The sequence below is a fragment of the Crocodylus porosus genome, unplaced genomic scaffold (genome assembly GCF_001723895.1).
Source record: "Crocodylus porosus isolate Cpor-Errol unplaced genomic scaffold, CroPor_comp1, whole genome shotgun sequence".
NCBI classification, from domain to species: Eukaryota; Metazoa; Chordata; order Crocodylia; family Crocodylidae; genus Crocodylus; species Crocodylus porosus.
Genome location: NW_017728906.1, coordinates 114,043,128 through 114,048,345, shown reverse-complemented (window position 1 = coordinate 114,048,345; position 5,218 = coordinate 114,043,128). Strand labels below are relative to the sequence as shown.

The window sequence follows — 5,218 nt, the reverse complement described above, 5'->3', positions numbered from 1 at the left end:
CCAGGAGTGACCAGGAATAATGGTCACAAGCTGGCAGAGAGAAGGTTTAGGCTAGATATCAGGAAGCGCTACTTCACGGTCAGGGTGCCTAGGATCTGGAACCAACTTCCAAGGGAAGTGGTGCTGGCTCCTACTCTGGGGGTATTTAAGAGAAGGTTAGATGAACATCTTGCTGGGGTCATTTGACCCCAGTATTATTTCCTGCCATGGCAGGGGGTCAGACTAGATGATCTACTCAGGTCCCTTACAACCCTAGAAACTATGAAACTATGAAACTATAATGTGTTGTTAGTAGGGCCCTGTGAAATTTTGCAGTGTTTCATTTTGGAGCTGTTTTGATGTGTTTTGAGCTCAAAGCAGCGAAAGTGAAATGAAACAAAAAGCTTTGAAACAGCTCTGAAATGAAATGAGAACACACAAAACATTTTGAAAGTTTTGAAATGTTTAGAGTATTGAAGCAGCCCAGTGGTGGGAGGTGGGCAGAGCCAGGGCTGTGCTCTGAGTGGCTTTGCAGCCCCAGGGAACTCAGGCTGGTGGCAGGAGGTGGAGCACAGCCCTGGCTCTCCCTGCCTCCTGCCACTGGCCTGTGCTCTGAGTGGCTTTGCATCCCCATGGAGTACAGCCTGGTGGTGGGAGATGGGCAGAGCCAGGGCTGTGCTCCACTTTCCACCACCAAGCTGAGCTCCATGGGGCTTGCAGCCCCATAGAGCACAGCCCGGTGGTGGGAACCAGGTGAGCTGAGCTCCATGGGGCTGCAGAGCTGCTCATAGTGCAGCCCTGGCTCTCCCCTGCCTCTTGCCACTGGACTGGATGACAGGAGGCTGCTGCTGCTGCCTGGAGCCAGTCGCAGCATCAGTTTTCCCTGGCGCTGGGTGTGGGCTGTGCCAAGGGCTGGTTCCAAGCAGCAACAGCAGCCTCCTCTCATCCAGAGTGCAGATTCTGGGGCCCACACTCCTGGCAGGAGAGTGCCGCAGCCCCACAGCCCTCCCAGGGGTGCAGGCCCCTGGATCTGAATGCCAGATGACATAGGCTGCCTGTGCTGGCAAATGTCACAAGTTTTGCTTTTTCCAGTTTGAGGTATCTATCTCCCTGAAACTTATCAGGCTTCATGCCCTCAGAAAGGGCTACCATCCCTGCAATTTTCATCTGAATCAGGCAAGAAATGACAAAGTTTTAGGCATTTTCATGATTCCTCATTATAGCCTATGGGTGAAACTTTAATACCCCATCGAAACAGTGAAAGTTTTGATGATACGAAACAGGACAGTAGTTCAAAATCAAATGAAATGATTAAATGAAACACTGTCCTTTAGAAACAGCAAAATGAAATGATGGTATTTTGCACAGCCCTAGTAGTTAGCTTGAAGCTTGTCAGTGAAGGTTGGTTTCTGTATGAAATCTGTGATATCATTCCAATTGTGCTGGCAGCTCCTGTGGTATAAGGAATAAGATAGAGAAACTCCATAGCGAGCAACGCACTCCACGTGGTGGTACAGATGCCAGAGACAATGGTACATCCTGGGTTGCCAAGTCTGTTGATCTTGGACAATAAGTAAAAGTTGCATGGCCTGGGCACCTGAGAGATAAAAGCAGTAATTCTCTCCTTTATTTCCCAAGGTAGGTCCTGTAAAAATTTATGCAGATCCTTCTGGTACCATGGGGTCCTCCATCAGGAGCTTGTAAAATTTGGTGTTGGAAAGTTGTCTCTTGGGTTTTGTATGAGAATCTATGATAACACCGGTTTCTCTCTCTCAAGCCTCTGACAGGAAGTGGAAGTAAATTTTAACAGGACCCACAGGGAACAAGAGAGTGAGCAGGCTTATCTCTCCAGCTGCTGCTTTTCACATATTACCAGGAAATATCTTTTTTCTTCATTCTGCCCTATTCTGGAATGTACCATATGCAAGGGAATACAGTATTTGAAACTGATTACTAAACAAGAGTAGCAGGACCGATGTTCCCTACAGGCCATGAAGTCCTCTTGTTCCAGCTCTCTTGGGTAGCTTGGGTGCCTTCCTATCTGTACCCAGAAGCTCTTCTCTCTCCAGAGCTCCTTTTCCTACTGCATGTTGGGCCAGACTGCTTACTTGGGCTTAGGTACTGGGCTTATGTGCTCCTTCCTGTCTCCTGAGCAACACATAGGGGTTTCCACTTGAACTTGATGGCCAGCCTGCCCTGCTCTGCTGCAGCAGCCCACTGCTTTACTTTCTTAAAGTGACAGGTCTTTGGCCCTTGTTACACAAGGATATGAGGAACAGTAGACTAGAGGAAAATGACTGGGCAAGGCTGTTGCACCCAGGATGTCCTGAGGAGGAGATTAAAGCTTGGAACCTGAGGAATAAGAAGCATAAGAACAATATCTGTAGTGTAAGGAAAATAGCGACTAGCTATCGTGATCATTCTGTGTTCTTTGCAACAGATTTGCTCTATTATTTTTCTGCAATTAAAAGAAGTGGAAGTCAAGAGCTGGCATTTTATGAGCAGCAACTGGAGTCTAAAAAGTTTAAGAATGATTAACATAGAACAACATTTTTCCAACCATCTCCTTCAAACTATACCGACAAAGGCTATAAAAGAGTTAACTTCCAGCTGAGGGACATACCTTGCATAAGTATATTAATCAGAATATAGTAGCAGAGTTGTTACTTCAGTGATGTTATGGTGATTTATGTGAGCTCAGCAGTTGGCCCCTCAAGTCTTCATAGAAACAATTCTTGTATCTCATTAAATATATTAATTTAGCAACCTTGCAAAGAAGGCATAAAAATTTACCTATCTTGCCATATAATCTATTCTTCTGCCCTTTACCATGATGACTGATGACAATAAAAACCTATTGATATTATACTTGTCTGCCAAAAAAGAAAATTGCTTTCCCTTGGGCAAATGGGCTATTAAAAATCAATTGGTTTGTAATTAGTATACAATAATACCTTCACTAAATGCATATAGAACAGTTAATTTAGAATAATGCCACATACAGTAGCACAATCTTTAATGGTAATACTTCTAGTACAATAAGCCAATTCTCTCCTGGTAGTTCAGCTTTTAAAATGGCACATGATGATGCACCTTGGCCCCTCGTTTGCATTGTTAGCTGCAGTAAGTGGTACAGTAATATTTTTCTCATAGTGTGCTTAGAAAATGATGTAATTTTAACTCATGTTGTGCCTATTAAAGGTTAATTGTATTGTATTTAATGGTCATACTAATGCCTTTCTTAACATTTTCCTTAGTACATGATTTAAATTGCTAAATGAAACAAAGAATTGCCAATATTAAAATCAATCATGATTTATGGTGCTGCCACTTCAAAATCTTAACTTATTAATTTGGGGGCTCAAACTGGGGGTCAAAACTCTCCCCCCAATATATGAATAATGCTAATCTAATTTCAGTAACATACTTAAAGATGTATATGTAGGAGCTGATTTTGTCTTTATATTTACAGAATGGTCAAGTCTTCAATTTTACAAAAGTTTTAAACATTTTATTTGCAAAATCTTGGAGAAAATATTATAAATTTTGAATATCATTTGCATTGTTCATGGTACTTTAATGAAAATGGACGGCCCCAAAGTGTGTAGGTTAGGACAGTGGTTTTCAACCTTTTTTTTTCATTTGCAAACCCCTAAAAATATTTAAATGGAGGTTCAGACCTCTTTGGACATTTTGAATGGAGGTGAGACCCCTTTGATTTGTAAGTGGGTATTCATATACTTTGATTGATCATAGTCGTTTTTGTGGACCCCTTAGGCATAGTTTGCAGACCCCCAGGGTTCCATGGACCACAAGCTGAAAAACACTAGTATAGTACACTGTCTTTGGCAGTATTTTTACTTGGTTATCTCAGTTGTCCTTTGTCTCTTTTGCAAGAACCCAGAAACTTCCCAGGACTCATCCCCATGCACATTTTTGTACCAGATACTAATTGCTTGAACTTTTAGGTAAAGGTATGTAGTTTAAGGTATTCATTTAATGTAGATGCATGTACCTTATTGCTGAAACCACTCATGGTTATATGCATTTCCCTTAATATGTGTTGGGCTTTGCCAGAAGTGAGTAAAGATGACAGTCTTTTCTCCTCAATCCCTGCTAAACATTGGAAGGTTACTCCAGTTGACCTTACCAGAAGTGATCAGATGTACTTCCATCAAAATATGCTGTTTCATCAAAGCCAACATGCTTCCAGAGGTATATTGATTTTGACAAAGTTTTTGATGGAAATGTTTGTTTTGTCCATGGTTCCTCAGGTCACTTGTGATAAAACAGGGGGATAGAGACAAAGTTAAATAAAAAAATCAACCTTTTGATTTGGACATGTCAGTTTTGCAAACACATTAGAAACATTTTGTTTTTAGTTCAAACAGACGGAAAGCGAATGTTGAAACCTTGAAAACTGTTATGAAATGGAATTGTTGTCATACAGCCAGTTGTAGTATTTAATCTTAATACCTTTTAAATGGGGATTTTACTGAGGCATATCACAGACTTTCAGGAGGACTGGCATAGTCAGGAAGAGATTCAACAATAGTTTCTCCTTCTGATGCACAGAAAGTATATCTCCCCTCATCCCTCAGTGCATACAGCTAACCACTGAGGCAGGCCAAGATTGTATTAAAAAAACAGGAGTTCACCTGGGAACTGGCTGAGGCCACATGCTCCAGGACCATGGTTGTCATGGGTGACTTCAGTTACCTGGACATCCTGTGGGAGGATCACTCAGCAAAACCCAAGCGATCGCAAAGCTTCCTATCATGCGTGGAGGAACTCTACCTGATTCAAGAAGTCTACAGGCCAATAAGAGGTAAAGCGCTGCTTGACCTGGTAGTGGCTACTGAGGATGACCTAATTGGTGACCTAGTGATTGATGGGAAGCTGGGTGACAGTGACCACGAGCTGATCACTTTCACTATCTGCCGTAAAGCTGGCAAGTCAGTCAGCAACATTGAAGTCCTTGACTTCAAGAAAGCCAATTTTGACAAGCTCAGGAGGCTTGTCAGTTATGCCCTAAGGGCCCATGAGTTCAGGGAGAGAGGAGTCCAGGAAGAGAGGGAGTAATCCTCAATGCACAAGCTAATTTGATTCCTTCTTCTTCGGGTTTGTTGCGGGTAGGTCTTGTTTGACCAATTTCATTTCCTTCTATGACCAGGTGACCTATCACCTGGACAAGGGAGAAGAGATTGATGTCATATATCTTGACTTCAAAAAAGCTTTT

The 5,218-nt window shown here is 42.4% G+C and overlaps 1 long non-coding RNA gene across 1 annotated transcript in view; it reads left to right on the top strand.

Moving 5' to 3' along the window:
• Positions 1-5,218, top strand: part of LOC109306413 — a 920,948-nt gene that overhangs the window by 441,126 nt on the left and 474,604 nt on the right. The gene's annotated exons all lie outside the window — the stretch shown is intronic.